Here is a 22802-nt window from a genome sequence, read left to right on the forward strand (position 1 = left end):
GCTAAATACATGTTGGTTCCAATATGTGACGCAACCGTTGTAACTCAAACCGACTGATACCGTTAGAAATTCAATGAAATGTAGTTTTTGAAACTGTCTTTATTTCTTCAGCGCGAGCTAACGGCAAGGATTGCTCCCACAGTAAAAAATGACTTACTTATCTACATTTTTTTATAAAGCGCAATCACAGCGCCCAGTGTAATCGCTGAGTTCCAGTAATCAGGTCAAATTAAGAAGAATGTTTTTTTCTTGGAGTCCAATTGTCTCATTTCTCACATTCATAAGGTCAAAGTCAAAAATCAGTTCAATTAAGTCCCACAGTCAATCGTTTCACTGTTAAAAGCGATGAAACGTAGTAACATCACAAGCATATCGCTAAGTACATGTCGGTACGAATATTTTGCGCAACAGTTGTATCTCAAACGCACTGATACCGCTAGAATGTCAATGAAATGTAGTTTTTGAAACTGTCTCTATTTATTCAGTGTGCGCTAACGGCTAGGATTGGTCCCACAGTAAAAAATGACTTATTTATCTACATTTTTTAATAAAGTGCTATCACAGTGCCCAGTGTAATCGTTGAGTTCAAGCAATCATGTCAAAATTAAGAAGAATGTTATTTCTTGGAGTCCAATTGTCTCATTTATCACATTTGAAAGGTCACAGTCAAAAATAAGTTCAATTAAGTCCCACAGTCAATCGTTTCACTGTTCAAAGCGATGCAACCTAGTAACATTAGAAAAATATGGCTAAATACATGTTGGTTCCAATATGTGACGCAACCGTTGTAACTCAAACCGACTGATACCGTTAGAAATTCAATGATATGTAGTTTTTGAAACTGTCTTTTTTTCTTCAGCGCGAGCTAACGGCAAGGATTGCTCCCACAGTAAAAAATGACTTACTTATCTACATTTTTTTATAAAGCGCTATCACAGCGCCCAGTGTAATCGTTGAGTTCAAGCAATCATGTCAAATTAAGAAGAATGTTATTTTTTGGAGTCCAATTGGGGGATCATTAATCACATTTATAACGTCAAAGTCCAAAATCAGTTCAATTAAGTCCCACAGTCAATTGTTTCACTGTTAAAAGCCATGCAACCTGGTAATATGTGAAACATATCGCTAAAGACATGTTGGTACGAATATGTGACGCAACCGTTGTACTTCAAGCGGACGGATACCCTTAGAAACTCAATGAAATGCATTTTTGAGACTGTCTCTATATCTTCAGCGCGAACTTACGGCTAGGATTAGTCCCACAGTAAAAAATGACTTATTTAACTACATTTTTAAATAAAGCGCTATCACAGCGCCCAGTGTAATCGTTGGGTTCAAGCAATCATGTAAAATTAAGAAGAATGTTACTTCTTGGATTTCAATTGTTTCCTTTCTCACATTCATTAGGTCCAAGTCAAAAATCAGTTCAATTAAGTCCCACAGTCAATCGTTTCACTGTTAAAAGCGATGAAACGTAGTAACATCACAAGCATATCGCTAAGTACATGTTGGTACGAATATGTTGCGCAACAGTTGTAACTCAAACGCACTGATACCGCTAGAAAGTCAATGAAATGTAGTTTTTGAAACTGTCTCTATTTATTTAGTGTGCGCAAACGGCTAGGATTGGTCCCACAGTAAAAAATGACTTATTTATCTACATTTTTTAATAAAGCGCTATCACAGTGCCCAGTGTAATCGTTGACTTCAAGGAATCATGTCAAATTAAGAAGAATGTTATTTCTTGGAGTCCAATTGTCTCATTTATCACATTTATAAGGTCAAAGTCAAAAATCAGTTCAATTAAATCCTACAGTCAATCGTTTCACTGTTAAAAGCGATGCAACCTTGTAATATCAGAAACATATCGCTAAATACATGTTGGTACGAATATATTGCGCAACCGTTGTAACTCAATCGCACTGATACCGCTAGAAAGTCAATGAAATGTAGTTTTTGAAACTGTCTCTATTTCTTCAGTGCGCGCTAACGGCAAGGATTGCTCCCACAGTAAAAAATGACTTATTTATCTACATTTTTTAATAAAGTGCTATCACAGTGCCCAGTGTAATCGTTGAGTTCAAGCAATCATGTCAAAATTAAGAAGAATGTTATTTTTTGGATTTCAATTGTTTCCTTTCTCACATTCATAAGGTCAAAGTCAAAAATCAGTTCAATTAAGTCCCACAGTCAATCGTTTCACTGTTAAAAGCGATGAAACGTAGTAACATCACAAGCATATCGCTAAGTACATGTCGGTACGAATATGTTGCGCAACAGTTGTATCTCAAACGCACTGATACCGTTAGAAATTCAATGATATGTAGTTTTTGAAACTGTCTTTTTTTCTTCAGCGCGAGCTAACGGCAAGGATTGCTCCCACAGTAAAAAATGACTTACTTATCTACATTTTTTTATAAAGCGCTATCACAGCGCCCAGTGTAATCGTTGAGTTCAAGCAATCATGTCAAATTAAGAAGAATGTTATTTTTTGGAGTCCAATTGGGGGATCATTAATCACATTTATAACGTCAAAGTCCAAAATCAGTTCAATTAAGTCCCACAGTCAATTGTTTCACTGTTAAAAGCCATGCAACCTGGTAATATGTGAAACATATCGCTAAAGACATGTTGGTACGAATATGTGACGCAACCGTTGTACTTCAAGCGGACGGATACCGTTAGAAACTCAATGAAATGCATTTTTGAGACTGTCTCTATATCTTCAGCGCGAACTTACGGCTAGGATTAGTCCCACAGTAAAAAATGACTTATTTAACTACATTTTTAAATAAAGCGCTACCACAGCGCCCAGTGTAATCGTTGGGTTCAAGCAATCATGTAAAATTAAGAAGAATGTTACTTCTTGGATTTCAATTGTTTCCTTTCTCACATTCATAAGGTCCAAGTCAAAAATCAGTTCAATTAAGTCCCACAGTCAATCGTTTCACTGTTAAAAGCGATGAAACGTAGTAACATCACAAGCATATCGCTAAGTACATGTTGGTACGAATATGTTGCGCAACAGTTGTAACTCAAACGCACTGATACCGCTAGAAAGTCAATGAAATGTAGTTTTTGAAACTGTCTCTATTTATTTAGTGTGCGCAAACGGCTAGGATTGGTCCCACAGTAAAAAATGACTTATTTATCTACATTTTTTAATAAAGCGCTATCACAGTGCCCAGTGTAATCGTTGACTTCAAGGAATCATGTCAAATTAAGAAGAATGTTATTTCTTGGAGTCCAATTGTCTCATTTATCACATTTGTAAGGTCACAGTCAAAAATCAGTTCAATTAAGTCCCACAGTCAATCGTTTCACTGTGAAAAGCGATGCAACCTAGTAATATCAGAAACATAACGCTAAATACATGTAGGTACGAATATGTGACGCAGCCGTTGTAACTCAAACGCACTGATACCGTTACAAAGTGAATGAGATAAAGTTTTTGAAACTGTCTTTTTCTTTCTTTTTTTCTTTTCAATTTATTTGAATTCGATTATACACATATTTACAATGATTTCCAAAAAAAAAAAGTAATTAGGAAAACTAATCTAAATCGCCTAAATTTTTTATATTTGCAATTAAATAAAATCATTTTTTTTATATATATAAACAATAATAACAACAAAGTTCTATAAAGGGACCTTACATTCATCACATTTACATTTAGATCCGTCCCACATTTTTATCATGAATTTAAAAACTTTAAGGTTGTCACATCGTTTCAAATGTGATGGTAGGTTATTCCAAATCTTTGGTCCTAGGGCTGATAAGCTATTAGCTCCAAAAGTCGCGGTCCTTTTCCTTGAGACTACCAAATTATTTGTATTTTGTTCTCTAACTGTCCTACCGTTATCATTTAAACAAAATATATCCTTCATAAAAAGAGGGCTGCTATTATTTATAGTTTTAGAGATTTCTATACACAATGACCGTAAGCGATTTACATTCATGTGACTCTTGCTGGAATTTTAAGTAAATTTTCGTATGTACTTACCGTATCATTATACAGAAATCTTAATGCTCGTTTTTGTATCATTTCGACTTTAGATAAAGATTTAGAAGAAGAAAAATGCCATATAAGGGAACAATAATTAAAATTTGCGTAGATAAAACTTTGAACTAAAATATATTTTGCTTGAAAGGAAAAGAAACTTCTAAATCGAAATAAGGCATTTAGTTGAGCAGATGCTTTGCGACACAAATCACTAACGTGTCTGTCAAAATTTAATTTATTGTCTATAGTCACACCTAGTAATTTCACGTTATTTTCACTTTCAATAGTTTTATTTCCTATGTTAAATTTTAGACCTAAATTATCTGCCTTATTCTTTGTCAGAATTATCGAGTGAAACTTTTCAGGGTTTAAAATCATTTTATTCTCTTTTAACCAGGAGAGGACAGTTTTAGCTTCGTTTTCTTAAGTATTTATCAAATTAGGAATAGAATTTGAGAAGTTGGATATTGTGTTATCATCAGCGTAATTATGTAGCTTATGTTTTTCTATAAAAAGAAACAAATCATTTATAAATATATTGAATATGATAGGTCCCAAAATAGAACTTTGTGGTACACCAGATAAGATAATTTGAACTAGACTATAGATCCCATTTATTTGAGTGGCTTGCTCTCTATCAGTAAGATAAGATAGAATGAATTGAAGAGACTTATTGTCAAATCCATAAGCAGCTAATTTCGCAATTAGTAAGTCATGTGGTACACAGTCAAAAGCTTTTGAAAGATCCATCAAGATCGCACCCACCACATAATTCTTATCAAGTTTACTCTTCCATTCCTCTATTAAGCGAATTAGTACTTGTTGGGTACTATAGCATTTCCTATAGGTGGAGAGAAAGGTCGACAATTTTGATTCCATATAAGCGGTTATTTGTTCTTTCCTAACCCTTTCGTAAAATTTAGAAAAAACATTTAAAACACTGACAGGCCTGTAGTTTCAAATATTTTAGTTTTATCTTTTCCTCCCTTATCCAATGGCGTTACAGCAGCTCGCTTAGCTTTGCTTGGAAATTTGTTTGAAACTATGCTACTATTTATAGCATCTGTTAGTGGCGTTACTAGGTGCCTTTTTGCTAATTTTGTCAGCTTTGATGGTATTGTATCTTCACCTGTTGATACTTTGGTGTTTAAATCATTAAACAGTTTAGAAATTGTATTTTCATCAACTTCTTGGAATGTAAAGTTCTCATTGTTGTTAGAATCATTGATTTCCTTTATTTTAATGATACTTGGATGATTTTCAAAACTATCAACAATTTCTTCAATCATTTTTGACTTATCATTTACATTCTTATATTTTATAGAATTTGGTTTCATGCCACAAGAATTTTCTAAAATATTGATGTAGTAGTCGTTGAAAAGTTTGGTTAGCTGTTTTTTATCAGTAACTAAACTTTCATTTTGAACGATCGCTATATCTCCTTTGCTTATTCCACTTTTATTTGATATCAAGGGTTTAACAGTTTCCAAAAACGTTTTTTGGAAATAAAACCTGATTCTGTTACCCTTTTGAAATGGTTTTTGATAGCCTTTTTGCGTAAATTTACACACTTGTTTCTCTGTTTCTTGTACGTGATTTTGTTTTCAGAAGTAGGATTTTTATTGTATTTATTTTTGAACCTAGACCTTGTATATATTGCCTTTTTTAACACTTTTGTCATAAATGGTGCCTCGTTTTCACGCAGAGTTTTTTGCTTCTGTGGGGCATGCTTTTCTATGATAGATGTGAAAACATTGATGAGGTTCTCATAATTCAGTTCAGGATCTTTACTATTACAAATAAAATTTGCGTTCTCAACATCACGTAAACAGTTGGCTTCATTAAAGTTTTTGTAACTTCTGTAAATAATTTTCTTCGATGCTAAGCGTGCTAAATGAGATTTTAAAAATGTTGTTACCATTTGATGATGATCACTTAATCCTGTTTCACATGTTAGTGTGTGTTGAAAACATCTGGGTCTATTTGTAAGAATGACATCTATAGCTGTTCCGTTAGGACTAGCAAAACAAGTTTTGTTTTTGACAAGATTTTCAAGACTAAAAATATCACAGAAATTATTTAAGGTTTCGAAACCAGAATCGTTCGAGTTATGGCAATCGATATTTATATCACCCATAATTATTATGTTTTCGACTTTAGATAGAGATTTATTTAAATCTATCTCTAATTCCTCAAAAAAAATGTTTAAGTTTGAATAATGAGGTGGTCTATAAATACTGATAACTGTCCATTTTTTATTTCTTATCGTTAATTCTGAGCAAATGATTTCATTATTTGTTATACCCAAATCATTAACTTTTCTACAGGCTATTCCTTTCTTAACATATTCAATTAACCCTCCTCCATTTTTGTTCCTATCTTTTCTAGTTCTAATTTCATAATTATCAATATAGAATTGTTCGTTTGGAAAACTCTCATCTAGTTTGGTTTCAGCAAATACAAAATAATCAGGTGAAAATTTTGTCAGAATTTCTCTTGCATTAATTATTTTGTTTCTGAGACTATTAATGTTTAAATAGCCTAAAAGAGGATTGGAAGGGTACTTAATTCGTAATTTATATATTTCATCTAAAGAACTTTGGTGAGAATTATGTGTCGGATTTTGATTATTTCTATTTTGACTCCCAACACATTCATCAGGAATATCAGATTTATTATCATCGCAAACTAGTCCAAGCCTATTGAATACCCCTGCTGATCTAAAAAATTATTTATAAAAGCTATAAAATTTCGTGCTAACATTATCTTACCATTCTCTCGTAAATGTATGCCATCTTTCCACAGGTGTTCTTTTCCGATATTGTTGTGTCTGATGTAGCCATAACCGTGTAGAACAGATCCTTCTCTTAATAGTTTGTTAATACTGTTTATTCTATCGGAGTCGACACGTCTGCTCGTAACCAAGGCAGAGATAAAAACTTTTTCTACTCCGTTACGCACACATTTTTTCCGATGTCTAGGATCTGTTTGGCAATTTTGTTATCTGACGCTGCATTTAGATGACTTGATAAAAGATTGTTGATTCCTACATGGATAACGACAATATCAGGTTTTTCTTGTTCCAGTGTTGGGTGTACGTAATAATTTAAGTTTTCGACACTTGCTCCTGGGAATATCTTAAATCTCACATTTCCATTTGTTATTTGCTCATTAAATTCTTTCACTCGAATACCTTTTAATATACTATCGGTCATTATCCGTATCTTCTTAGAATGGTGTACATTTTGATGCTCATGATTCGTAGCTAATTGATCTCTTTCGGGAAACGGATTAATAACAGGGTTGGGTCTTCGTCTGTGTGTTACATTATTTTTAAAGATATTTGACGAACGAATATGGTTGTTGACATCTACGTGAAATTACAATCTTGATCACCCCAACTTTGTTGATTAGAATCATCATTATCTTAAACTCTTAGGTCGTTAAATCTGTTATGATGTAATTCTTCATTTCAATCAACTTTATTTGTAGAAAACCTTGAGGGACCTTTGATTACATTGTTCCATTGATTATGCTGTTTAATCGGTTCCACATGTTTACACGTTTCAACTGAATGATCACGTTGATTACTGTTTAAAATTTCGCTAACCAATTTTTTGTAATCCTTTATTTCTTCTTTAAGGAAATATATTTCACTCCTCAGTTGTTTAATTAATATATTTGACGAGTTGTCCCCGATCTTGCTCAGTTTATACGAAATAAATTCTTTTAAATCGCAAACCTGTGTTGTCAAGCTTTTAAATTTAATAAACTGGCCAAAACTTTTAACTTCTTCCTCGTACAGATATCCACTTTTATCTTCGATTAAATCGTCAACAACATCTTTCTTTTCCTCTGAAAAAGATTCGTCTGTGCTATTTTCTTTCTCCTCTTCTATTTGTTTCACAAATAAATAACTTTCTGTACAATTTCTCTCCGTTTTGTTTAATATATTCTGTTGACATAAATCTTTTAGCGTTTGCATTTCCTCAGCGCGCGCTAACGGCTAAGATTGGTCCGACAGTACAAAATGACTTATTTATCTAAACTTCTAAAAGAAATCTATCGCAGCGCCCAGTGTAACCGCTGAATTCCAGCAATCATGTCAAAATAAGAAGAATGTTATTTCTTGGGGTCCAATTGGCTCATTTATCACATTTATATTGTCAAAGTCCGAAGTCAGTTCAATTAAGTCCCACAGTCAATCTTTTCACTGTTTAAAGCGATGCAACCTTGTAATGTCAGAAACAAATCGCTAAATACATGTTGGTACGAATATGTGACGCAACCGTTGTGACTCAAACGGACTGATACCGCTAGAAACTCAATAAAATTTAGGTTTTAAAACTGTCTCTGTATCTTCAACGCGTGCTAACGGCTAGGATTGGTCCCACAGTAAATAATGATTTAATTATCTAAATTTTTAAATGATGCGCTACCACAGCGGCCAGTGTAATCGCTGAGTTCCAGTAATCATGTCAAGTTAAGAAGAATGTTTTTTCTTGGAGTCCAATTGTCTCATTTATCACATTTATAAGGTCAAATTCAAAAATCAGTTCAATTAAGTCCCACAGTCAATCGCTTCACTGTTAAAAGCGATGCAACCTAATAACATTAAAAAAATATCGCTAAATACATGTTGGTTCCAATATGTGACGCAACCGTTGTGACTCGAACGGACTGATACCGTTAGAAACTCAATGAAATATAGTTTCTGAAACTGTCGCTATTTCTTCAGCGCGCGATACCGGCTGAGATTGGTCCCACAGTACAAAAATACTTATTTATCTAAACTTCTAAATGAAGCGCTACCGCAGCGCCCAGTGTAACCGCTGAATTCCAGCAATCATGTCAAAATAAGAAGAATGTTATTTCTTGGGGTCCAATTATCTCATTTATCACATTAGTAAGGTCACAGTCAAAAATCAATTCAATTAAGTCCCACAGTCAATCGTTTCACTGTTCAAAGCGATGGAACTTTGTAATATCAGAAACATATCCTTAAATGCATGTTGGTACGAATATATTGCGCAACCGTTGTAACTCAAACGCACTGATACCGCTAGAAAGTCAATGAAATGTAGTTTTTGAAACGGTCTCTATTTCTTCAGTGCGCGCTAACGGCAAGGATTGCTCCCACAGTAAAAAATGACTTACTTATCTACATTTTTTTAAAAAGCGCTATCACAGCGCCCAGTGTACTCGTTGAGTTCAAGCAATCATGTGAAATTAAGAAGAATGTTATTTTTTGAAGTCCAATTGGGGAATCATTTATCACATTTATAAGTTCAAAGTCCAAAATCAGATCAATTAAGTCCCACAGTTAATCGTTTCACTGTTAAAAGCGATGCAACCTGGTAATATCAGAAACATAACGCTAAATACATGTTGGTACGAATATGTGACGCAGCCGTTGTAACTCAAACGCACTGATACCGTTAGAAAGTCAATGAGATAAAGTTTTTGAAACTGTCTCCATTTCCTCAGCGCGCGCTACCGGCTAAGATTGGTCCCACAGTACAAAAAGACTTATTTATCTAAACTTCTAAATAAAGCGCTACCGCAGCGCCCAGTGTAACCGCTGAATTCCAGCAATCATGTCAAAACAAGGAGAATGTTATTTCTTGGGGTCCAATTGGCTCATTTATCACATTTATAATGTCTAAGTCAAAAATCAATTCAATTAAGTCCCACAGTCAATCGTTTCACTGTTCAAAGCGATGAAACCTTGTAATATCAGAAACATATCCTTAAATACATGTTGGTACGAATATATTGCGCAACCGTTGTAACTCAAACGCACTGATACCGCTAGAAAGTCAATGAAATGTAGTATTTGAAACTGTCTCTATATTCTTCAGGGCGTGTTAACGGCAAGGATTGCTCCCACAGTAAAAAATGACTTATTTCTCTAAATTTTTAAATGAAGCGCTACCACACCGCCCAGTGTAATCGCTGAGTTCCAGCAACCATGTCAGATTAAGAAGAATGTTATTTCTTGGAGTCCAATTATCTCATTTATCACATTTGTAAGGTCACAGTCAAAAATCGATTCAATTAAGTCCCACAATCAATCGTTTCACTGTTCAAAACGATGAAACCATGTAATATCAGAAACATATCCTTAAACACATGTTGGTACGAATATTTTGCGCAACCGTTGTAACTCAAACGCACTGATACCGCTAGAAAGTCAATGAAATGTAGTTTTTGAAACTGTCTCTATTTCTTCAGTGCGCGCTAACGGCAAGGATTGCTCCCACAGTAAAAAATGACTTACTTATCTACATTTTTTTATAAAGCGCTGTCACAGCGCCAAGTGTAATCGTTGATTTCAATCAATCATGTAAAATTAAGAAGAATGTTATTTCTTGGAGTCCAATTGGCTAATTTATCACATTTATAAGTTCAAAGTCTAAAATCAGATCAATTAAGTCCCACAGTTAATCGTTTCACTGTTAAAAGCGATGCAACCTGGTAATATCAGAAACATAACGCTAAATACATGTTGGTACGAATATGTGACGCAGCCGTTGTAACTCAAACGCACTGATACCGTTAGAAAGTCAATGAGATAAAGTTTTTAAAACTGTCTCCATTTTCTCAGCGCGCGCTACCGGCTAAGATTGGTCCCACAGTACAAAAATACTTATTTATCTAAACTTCTCAATGAAGCGCTACCGCAGCGCCCAGTGTAACCGCTGAATTCCAGCAATCATGTCAAAATAAGAAGAATGCTATTTCTTGGGGTCCAATTGGCTCATTTATCACATTTATAATGTCAAAGTCAGAAATCAGTTCAATTAAGTCCCGCAGTCAATCATTTCACTGTTAAAAGCGATGCAACCTTGTAATATCAGAAACATATCGCTAAATACATGTTGGTACGAATATGTTGCGCAACCTTTGTAACTCAAACGCACTGATACCGCTAGAACGTCAATGAAATGTAGTTTTTGAAACTGTCTCTAATTTCTTCAGGGCGTGCTAACGGCAAGGATTGCTCCCACAGTAAAAAATGACTTATTTATCTAAATTTTTAAATGAAGCGCTACCACACCGCACAGTGTAATCGCTGAGTTCCAGAAACCATGTCAGATTAAGAAGAATGTTATTTCTTGGAGTCCAATTATCTCATTTATCACATTAGTAAGGTCACAGTCCAAAATCAATTCAATTAAGTCCCACAGTCAATCGTTTCACTGTTCAAAGCGATGAAACCTTGTAATATGAGAAACATTTCCTTAAATACATGTTAGTACGAATATATTGCGCAACCGTTGTAAGTCAAACGCACTGATACCGCTAGAAAGTCAATGAAATGTAGTTTTTGAAACTGTCTCTATTTCTTTAGTGCGCGCTAACGGCAAGGATTGCTCCCACAGTAAAAAATGACTTACTTATCTACATTTTTTTAAAAAGCGCTATCACAGCGCCCAGTGTAATCGTTGAGTTCAAGCAATTATGTCAAATTAAGAAGAATGTTATTTTTTGAAGTCCAATTGGGGGATCATTTATCACATTTATAAGTTCAAAGTCCAAAATCAGATCAATTAAGTCCCACAGTTAATCGTTTCACTGTTAAAAGCGATGCAACCTGGTAATATCAGAAACATAACGCTAAATACATGTTGGTACGAATATGTGACGCAGCCGTTGTAACTCAAACGCACTGATACCGTTAGAAAGTCAATGAGATATAGTTTTTGAAACTGTCTCCATTTCCTCAGCGCGCGCTACCGGCTAAGATTGGTCCCACAGTACAAAAAGACTTATTTATCTAAACTTCTAAATGAAGTGCTACCGCAACGCCCAGTGTAACCGCTGAATTCCAGCAATCATGTCAAAATAAGGAGAATGTTATTTCTTGGGGTCCAATTGGCTCATTTATCACATTTATAATGTCTAAGTCAAAAATCAGTTCAATTAAGTCCCACAGTCAATCGTTTCACTGTTCAAAGCGATGAAACCTTGTAATATCAGAAACATATCCTTAAATACATTTTGGTACAAATATATTGCGCAACTGTTGTAACTCAAACGCACTGATACCGCTAGAAAGTCAATGAAATGTAGTATTTGAAACTGTCTCTAATTTCTTCAGGGCGTGCTAACGGCAAGGATTGCTCCCACAGCAAAAAAATGACTTATTTATCTAAATTTTTAAATGAAGCGCTACCACACCGCCCAGTGTAATCGCTGAGTTCCAGCAACCATGTCAGATTAAGAAGAATGTTATTTTTTGAATTCCAATTGGGGGATCATTAATCACATTTATAACGTCAAAGTCCAAAATCAGTTCAATTAAGTCCCACAGTCAATTGTTTCACTGTTAAAAGCCATGCAACCTGGTAATATGTGAAACATATCGCTAAACACGTGTTGGTACGAATATGTGACGCAACCGTTGTAACTCAAACGCACTGATACCGCTTGAAACTCAATGAAATGTACGTTTTAAAACTGTCTCTATATCTTCAGCGCGTGCTAACGGCTAGGATTGGTCCCACAGTAAATAATGACTTAATTATCTAAATTTTTGAATGACGCGCTACCACAGCGCCCAGTGTAATCGCTGAGTTCCAGTAATCATGTCAAATTAAGAAGAATGTTTTTTCTTGGAGTCCAATTGCCTCATTTATAACATTTATAAAGTCAAAGTCCAAAAATCAGTTCAATTAAGTCCCACAATCAATTGTTTCACTGTAAAGAGCCATGCAACCTGGTAATATGTGAAACATATCGCTAAACACATGTTGGTACGAATATGTGACGCAACCGTTGTAACTCAAACGCACTGATACCGCTTGAAACTCAATGAAATGTAGTTTTTGAAACTGTCTCTATTTCTTTAGTGCGCGCTAACGGCAAGGATTGCTCCCACAGTAAAAAATGACTTACTTATCTACATTTTTTTAAAAAGCGCTATCACAGCGCCCAGTGTAATCGTTGAGTTCAAGCAATTATGTCAAATTAAGAAGAATGTTATTTTTTGAAGTCCAATTGGGGGATCATTTATCACATTTATAAGTTCAAAGTCCAAAATCAGATCAATTAAGTCCCACAGTTAATCGTTTCACTGTTAAAAGCGATGCAACCTGGTAATATCAGAAACATAACGCTAAATACATGTTGGTACGAATATGTGACGCAGCCGTTGTAACTCAAACGCACTGATACCGTTAGAAAGTCAATGAGATATAGTTTTTGAAACTGTCTCCATTTCCTCAGCGCGCGCTACCGGCTAAGATTGGTCCCACAGTACAAAAAGACTTATTTATCTAAACTTCTAAATGAAGTGCTACCGCAACGCCCAGTGTAACCGCTGAATTCCAGCAATCATGTCAAAATAAGGAGAATGTTATTTCTTGGGGTCCAATTGGCTCATTTATCACATTTATAATGTCTAAGTCAAAAATCAGTTCAATTAAGTCCCACAGTCAATCGTTTCACTGTTCAAAGCGATGAAACCTTGTAATATCAGAAACATATCCTTAAATACATTTTGGTACAAATATATTGCGCAACTGTTGTAACTCAAACGCACTGATACCGCTAGAAAGTCAATGAAATGTAGTATTTGAAACTGTCTCTAATTTCTTCAGGGCGTGCTAACGGCAAGGATTGCTCCCACAGCAAAAAAATGACTTATTTATCTAAATTTTTAAATGAAGCGCTACCACACCGCCCAGTGTAATCGCTGAGTTCCAGCAACCATGTCAGATTAAGAAGAATGTTATTTTTTGAATTCCAATTGGGGGATCATTAATCACATTTATAACGTCAAAGTCCAAAATCAGTTCAATTAAGTCCCACAGTCAATCGCTTCACTGTTAAAAGCGATGCAACCTAGTAACATTAGAAAAATATCGCTAAATACATGTTGGTTCCAATAGGTGAGGCAACCGTTGTGACTCGAACGGACTGACACCGTTAGAAACTCAATGAAGTATAGATTCTGAAACTGTTGCTATTTCTTCAGCGGGCGCTAACGGCTAGAATTGGTCCCACAGTATATAATGACTTATTTATCTACATTTTTAAATAAGGCGCTACCACAGCGCCCAGTGTAATCGTTGAGTTCAATCAATCATGTAAAATTAAGAAGAATGTTATTTCTTGGATTAAAATTGGCTCATTTATCACATTTATAAGTTCAAAGTCCAAAATCAGATCAATTAAGTCCCACAGTTAATCGTTTCACTGTTAAAAGCGATGCAACCTGGTAATATCAGAAACATAACGCTAAATACATGTTGGTACGAATATGTGACGCAGCCGTTGTAACTTAAACGCACTGATACCGTTAGAAAGTCAATGAGATAAAGTTTTTAAACTGTCTCCATTTCCTCAGCGCGCGCTACCGGCTAAGATTGGTCCCACAGTACAAAAAGACTTATTTATCTAAACTTCTAAATGAAGCGCTACCGCAGCGCACAGTGTAACCGCTGAATTCCAGCAATCATGTCAAAATAAGAAGAATGCTATTTCTTGGAGTCCAATTATCTCATTTATCACATTTGTAAGGTCACAGTCAAAAATCAATTCAATTAAGTCCCACCGTCAATCGTTTCACTGTTCAAAGCGATGAAACCTTGTAATATCAGAAACATATCCTTAAATACATGTTGGTACGAATATATTGCGCAACCGTTGTAACTCAAACTCACTGATACCGCTAGAAAGTCAATAAAATGTAGTTTTCGAAACTGTCTCTATTTCTTTAGTGCGCGCTAACGGCAAGGATTGCTCCCACAGTAAAAAATGACTTACTTCTCTACATTTTTTTATAAAGCGCTATCACAGCGCCAAGTGTAATCGTTGAGTTCAAGCAATCATGTCAAATTGTAAAGAATGTTATTTTTTGGAATCCAATTGGGGGATCATTAATCACATTTATAACGTCAAAGTCAAAAATCAGTTCAATTAAGTCCCACAGTCAATTGTTTCACTGTTAAAAGCCATGCTAACTGGTAATATGTGAAACTTATCGCTAAACACATGTTGGTACGAATATGTGACGCAACCGTTGTAACTCAAACGCACTGACACCGCTAGAAACTCAATGAAATGTACGTCTTAAAACTGTCTCTATATCTTCAGCGCGTGCTAACGGCTAGGATTGGTCCCAGAGTAAATAATGACTTAGTTATCTAAATTTTTGAATGAAGCGCTACTACAGCTCCCAGTGTAATAGCTGAGTTCCAGTAATCATGTCAAATTAAGAAGAATGTTTTTTCTTGGAGTCCAATTGCCTCATTTATCACATTTATAAGGTCAAAGTCAAAAATCAGTTCAATTAACTCCCACAGTCAATCGTTTCACTGTTAAAAGCGATGCAACCTTGTAATATCAGAAACATATCGCTAAATACATGTTGGTACGAATATGTTGCGCAACCGTTTTAACTCAAACACACTGATACCGCTAGAAAGTCAATGAAATGTAGTTTTTGAAACTGTCTCTAATTTCTTCAGGGCGTGCTAACGGCAAGGATTGCTCCCGCAGTAAAAAATGACTTATTTATCTAAATTTTTAAATGAAGCGCTACCATAGCTCCCAGTGTAATAGCTGAGTTCCAGTAATCATGTCAAATTAGGAAGAATGTTTTTTCTTGGAGTCCAATTGCCTCATTTATCACATTTATAAGATCAAAGTCAAAAATCAGTTCAATTAAGTCCCACAGTCAATTGTTTCACTGTTAAAAGCCATGCACCCTGGTAATATCTGAAACATATCGCTAAATACATGTTAGTACAAATATGTGACGCAACCGTTGTAACTCAAACGGACTGATACCCTTAGAAAGTCAATGAAATAAAGTTTTTGAAACTGTCTCCATTTCCTCAGCGCGCTAACGGCTAAGATTGGTCCCACAGTACAAAATGACTTATTTATTGAAACTTCTAAATGAAGCGCTACCGCAGCGCCCAGTGTAACCGCTGAATTCCAGCAATCATGTCAAAATAAGAAGAATGTTATTTCTTGGCGTCCAATTGCCTCATTTATCACATTTATAATGTCAAAGTCCAAAATCAGTTCAATTAAGTCCCAGAGTCAATCGTTTCACAGTTAAAAGCGATGCAACCTGGTAATATCAGAAACATAACGCTAAATACATATTACTGGTACGAATATGTGACGCAGCCGTTGTAACTCAAGCGGACTGATACCGTTAGAAAGTCAATGAAATAAAATTTTTGAAACTGTCTCCATTTCCTCAGCGCGCGCAAACGGCTAAGATTGGTCCCATAATTCCAAATGACTTATTTATCTAAATTTCTTAATGAAGCGCTACCGCAGCGGCCACTGTAACCGCTGAATTCCAGCAATCATGTCAAAATAAGAAGAATGTTAAATCCTGGCGTACAATTGATTCATTTATCACAATTATAATGTCAAAGTCCATAATCAGTTCAATTAAGTCACAGTCAATCGTTTCACAGTTAAAAGTGATGCAACCTGGTAATATTAGAAACATAACGCTAAGTCCATGTTGGTACGAATATATGACGCAGCCTTTGTAACTCAAGCGCACTGATACCGTTAGAAAGTCAATGAAATAAAGTTTTTGAAACTGTCTCCATTTCCTCAGCGGGCGCTAACGGCTAAGATTGGTCCCACAATTCAAAATGACTTATTTATCTAAATTTCTTAATGAAGCGCTACCGCAGTGACCAGTGTAACCACTGAATTCCAGCAATCATGTCAAATTGTGAAGAATGTTATTTCTTGGAGTTCAATTGTCTCATTCATCGCATTCATAAGTTCAAAGTCCAAAATCAGTTCAATTAAGTCCCTCTGTCATTTGTTTCACTGTTAAAAGCCATGCAACCTGGTAATATCTGAAACATATCGCTAAATACAAGTTGGTACGAATATGTGACGCAACCGTTGTGACTCAAGCGGACTGATACCGTTAGATACTCAATGAAATATAGTTTTTGAAACTGTCGCTATTTCTTCAGCTCGCGCTAACAGCTAGGATTGGTCCCACAGTATAAAATGACCTATTTATCTAAACTTCTAAATGAAGCGCTACCCCAGCGCCCAGTGTAAGCGCTGAATTCCAGCAATCATGTCAAAATAAGAAGAATGTTATTTCTTGGCGTCCAATTGGCTCATTTATCACATTTATAATGTCAAAGTCCAAAATCAGTTCAATTAAGTCCCACAGTCAATCGCTTCACTGTTAAAAGCGATGCAACCTGGTAATATCAGAAACATAAGGCTAAGTACATGTTGGTACAAATATGTGACGCAGCCGTTGTAATTCAAACGCACTGATACCGTTAGAAAGTCAATGAATAAAGTTTTTGAAACTGTCTCCATTTCCACAGCGCGCGCTAACGGCTAAGATTGCTCCAACAATTCCAAATGACTTATTTATCTAAATTTCTTTATGAAGCGCTACTGCAGCAGCCAGTGTAACCGCTGAATTCCAGCAATCATGTCAAAATAAGAAGAATGTTATTTCATGGTGTCCAATTGGCTCATTTATCACATTTATAATGTGAAAGTCCAAAATCAGTTCAATTAAGTTACAGTCAATCGTTTCACAGTTAAATCGTTTCATAAGTTCAAAGTCCAAAATCAGTTCAATTAAGTCCCACAGTCAATTGTTTCACTGTTAAAAGCCATGCAACCTGGTAATATGTGAAACATATCGCTAAACACATGTTGGTACGAATATGTGACTCAACCGCTGTAACTCAAACGCACTGATACCGTTAGAAAGTCAATGAAATAAAGTTTTTGAAACTGTCTCCATTTCATCAGCGCGCGCCAACGGCTAAGATTGGTCCCACAGTACAAAATGACTTATTTATCTAAATTTCTTAAGGAAGAGCTACCGCAGCGGCCAGTGTAATCGCTGAATTCCAGCAATCATGTCAAAATGTTAAGAATGTCATTTCTTGGAGTCCAATTGTCTCATTCATCACATTCATAAGTTCAAAGTGCAAAATCAGTTCAATTAAGTCCCTCGGTCAAATGTTTCACTGTTAAAAGCCATGCAACCTGGTAATATCTGAAACATATCGCTAAATACACGTTGGTACGAATATGTGACGCAACAGTTGTCACTTAAACGGACTGATTTTGTTAGAAACCCAATGAAATATACTTTTTGAAACTGTCGCTATTTCTTAAGCTCGCGCTAACGGCTAGGATTGGTCCCACAGTATAAAATGACCTATTTATCTAAACTTCTAAATGAAACGATACCGCAGCGCCCAGTGTAACCACTGAATTCCAGCAATCATGGCAAAATAAGAAGAATGTAATTTCTTGGCGTCCAATTGGCTCATTTATCACATTTATAATGTCAAAGTCCAAAATCAGTTCAATTAAGTCCCACAGTCAATCGCTTCACTGTTAAAAGCGATGCAACCTGGTAATATCAGAAACATAACGCTAAATACATGTTGGTACGAATATGTGACGCAGCCATTGTAACTCAAACGCACTGATTCTGTTAGAAAGTCAATGAAATATAGTTTTTGAAACTGTCGCTACTTCTTCAGCGCGCGCTAACGGTTAGGACTGGTCCCACAGTATAAAATGACTTATTTATCTAAATTTCTTAATGAAGCGCTACCGCAGTGACCAGTGTAACCGCTGAATTCCAGCAATCATGTCAAATTGTGAAGAATGTTATTTCTTGGAGTTCAATTGTCTTATTCATCGCATTCATAAGTTCAAAGTCCAAAATCAGTTCAATTAAGTCCCTCTGTCATTTGTTTCACTGTTAAAAGCCATGCAACCTGGTAATATCTGAAACATATCGCTAAATACAAGTTGGTACGAATATGTGACGCAACCGTTGTGACTCAAGCGGACTGATACCGTTAGATACTCAATGAAATATAGTTTTTGAAACTGTCGCTATTTCTTCAGCTCGCGCTAACAGCTAGGATTGGTCCCACAGTATAAAATGACCTATTTATCTAAACTTCTAAATGAAGCGCTACCCCAGCGCCCAGTGTAAGCGCTGAATTCCAGCAATCATGTCAAAATAAGAAGAATGTTATTTCTTGGCGTCCAATTGGCTCATTTATCACATTTATAATGTCATAGTCCAAAATCAGTTCAATTAAGTCCCACAGTCAATCGCTTCACTGTTAAAAGCGATGCAACCTGGTAATATCAGAAACATAAGGCTAAGTACATGTTGGTACAAATATGTGACGCAGCCGTTGTAATTCAAACGCACTGATACCGTTAGAAAGTCAATGAATAAAGTTTTTGAAACTGTCTCCATTTCCACAGCGCGCGCTAACGGCTAAGATTGCTCCAACAATTCCAAATGACTTTTTTATCTAAATTTCTTTATGAAGCGCTACCGCAGCGGCCAGTGTAACCGCTGAATTCCAGCAATCATGTCAAAATAAGAAGAATGTTATTTCATGGTGTCCAATTGGCTCATTTATCACATTCATAATGTGAAAGTCCAAAATCAGTTCAATTAAGTTACAGTCAATCGTTTCACAGTTAAATCGTTTCGTAAGTTCAAAGTCCAAAATCAGTTCAATTAAGTCCCACAGTCAATTGTTTCACTGTTAAAAGCCATGCAACCTGGTAATATCTGAAAGATATCGCTAAATACACGTTGGTACGAATATGTGACGCAACAGTTGTCACTTAAACGGACTGATTTTGTTAGAAACACAATGAAATATACTTTTTGAAACTGTCGCTATTTCTTAAGCTCGCGCTAACAGCTAGGATTGGTCCCACAGTATAAAATGACCTATTTATCTAAACTTCTAAATGAAGCGATACCGCAGCGCCCAGTGTAACCACTGAATTCCAGCAATCATGGCAAAATAAGAAGAATGTAATTTCTTGGCGTCCAATTGGCTCATTTATCACATTTATAATGTCAAAGTCCAAAATCAGTTCAATTAAGTCCCACAGTCAATCGCTTCACTGTTAAAAGCGATGCAACCTGGTAATATCAGAAACATAACGCTAAATACATGTTGGTACGAATATGTGACGCAGCCATTGTAACTCAAACGCACTGATTCCGTTAGAAAGTCAATGAAGTATAGTTTTTGAAACTGTCGCTACTTCTTCAGCGCGCGCTAACGGTTAGGACTGGTCCCACAGTATAAAATGACTTATTTATCTACATCTTTTAATAAAGCGCTACCACAGCGCCCAGTGTAACCGCTGAATTACAGCAATCATGACAAATTGTGAAGAATGTTATTTCTTGGAGTCCAATTGTCTCATTCATCGCATTCATAAGTTCAAAGTCCAAAATCAGTTCATGTAAGTCCCTCGGTCATTTGTTTCACTGTTAAAAGCCATGCAACCTGGTAATATCTGAAACATATCGCTAAATACACGTTGGTACGAACATGTGACGCAACCGTTTTGACTCAAACGGACTGATACCGTTAGAAACTCAATGAAATATAGTTTTTGAAACTGTCGCTATTTCTTCAGCTCGCGCTAACGGCTAGGATTGGTCCCACAGTATAAAATGGCCTTTTTATCTAAACTTCTAAATGAAGCGCTACCGCAGCGCCCAGTGTAAGCGCTGAATTCCAGCAATCATGTCATAATAAGAAGAATGTTATTTCTTGGCGTCCAATTGGCTCATTTATCACATTTATAATGTCAAAGTCCAAAATCAGTTCAATTAAGTCCCACAGTCAATCGCTTCACTGTTAAAAGCGATGCAACCTGGTAATATCAGAAACATAAGGCTAAATACATGTTGGTACAAAAATGTGACGCAGCCGTTGTAACTCAAACACACTGATTCCGTTACAAACTCAATGAAATAAAGTTTTTGAAAATCTCTCCATTTCCTCAGCGCGCGCCAACGGCTAAGATTGTTGTAACTCAAACGGAGTGATACCGTTAGAAACTCAATGAAATGTAATTTTTGAAAATGTCTCTATTTCTTCGGCGCGAGCTAACGGCTAGGATTGGTCCCACAGTAAAAAATGACTTATTTATCTAAATTTTTAAATGAAGCGCTACCACAGCGCCCAGTGTAATCCTTGAGTTCAAGCAACCATGTCAAATTAAGAAGAATGTTATAGCTTTGAGTCCAATTGTCTTATTTATCACATTTATCAGTTCAAAGTCCAAAATCAGTTCAATTAAGACACACAGTCAATTAGTTCACTGTTAAAAGCCATGTAACTTGGTAATATCAGAAACATATTGCTAAATGCATGTTGGTACGAATACGTGACGCAACCGCTGTAACTCAAACGGAGTGATACCGTTACAAATTCAATAAAATTTAGTTTTAAAAAACGTCTCTATTTCTTCAGCGCGAGCTAACGGCTAGGATTGGTCCCACAGTAAAAAATGACTTATTTATCTAAAATATTAAATGAAGCGCTACCACAGCGCCCAGTGTATTCGCTGAGTTCCAGCAACCATGTCAGATTAAGAAGAATGTTATTTCTTGGAGTCCAATTGTCTCATTTATCACATTTATAAGTTAAAAGTCCAAAATCAGCTCAATTAAGTCCCACAGTCAATCGTTTCACTGTTAAAAGCTATGCAAACTCGTAATATCAGAAACATATCGCTAAATGCTTGTTGGTATGAATATGTGACGCAACCAATGTAACTCAAACGGAGTGATACCGTTACAAATTCAATGAAATTTAGTTTTTGAAAACGTCTTTATTTCTTCAGCGCGAGCTAACGGCTAGGATTGGTCCCACAGTAAAAAATGACTTATTTATCTACATTTCTTAATAACGCGCCATCACAGCGCCCAGTGTAATCGTTGAGTTCAAGCAATCATGTCAAATTAAGAAGAAAATTCTTTCTTTGAGTCCAATTGTCTCATTTATCACATTTATAAGTTCAAAGTCCAAAATCAGTTCAATTAAGTTCCACAGTCAATTGGTTCACTGTTAAAAGCCATGTAACTTGGTAATATCTGACACATATCGCTAAACACATGTTGGTACGAATATGTGACGCGACCGATGTACTTCAAGCGAACGGATACCGTTAGAAACTCAATGAAATGTAGTTTTTGAAACTGTCTCTATATCTTAAGCGCGTGCTAACGGCTAGGATTGGTCCCACAGTAAAAAATGACTCATTTATCTAAACTTTTAAATGAAGCGCCACCACGGCGCCCAGTGTAATCGCTAAATTCCAGCAATCGTGTCAAATTGAGGAGAATGTTATTTCTTGGAGTTCCATTGTCTCAATCATCACATTTATAATGTCAAAGCCCAAAATCAGTTCAATTAAATCCCAGAGTCAATCGTTTCACTGTTAAAAGCCATGCAACTTGGTAATGTTTGAAACATATCGCTAAACACATATTGGTGCGAATATGTGACGCGACCGTTGTACTTCAAGCGGACGGATACCGTTAGATACTCAATGAAATGTTGTTTTTGAAACTGTCTCTATATCTTCAGCGTGTGCTAACGGCTAGGATTGGTCCCACAGTAAAAAATGACTTATTTATCTAAATTTTTAAATGAAGCGCTACCACAGCGCCCAGTGTAATCGCTGAGTTCCAGCAACCATGTCAGATTATGAAGAATGTTACTTCTTGGAGTCCAATTGGCCCATTTATCACATTTACAAGTTCAAAGTCAAAAATCAGCTCAATTAAGTCCCACAGTCAATCGTTTTTGAAGTAGTTTTTGCAACTGTCTCTATTTCTTCAGAGCAACTAACGGCAAGGATTGCTCCCACAGTAAAATATGACTTATTTATCTACAGTCTTAAATAAAGCGCTACCACAGCACCCAGTGTAATCGTTGAGTTCAAGCAATCATGTAAAATTAAGAAGAAT

This window comes from Hydractinia symbiolongicarpus, chromosome 8, assembly GCF_029227915.1.
Source record: "Hydractinia symbiolongicarpus strain clone_291-10 chromosome 8, HSymV2.1, whole genome shotgun sequence".
NCBI classification, from domain to species: Eukaryota; Metazoa; Cnidaria; class Hydrozoa; order Anthoathecata; family Hydractiniidae; genus Hydractinia; species Hydractinia symbiolongicarpus.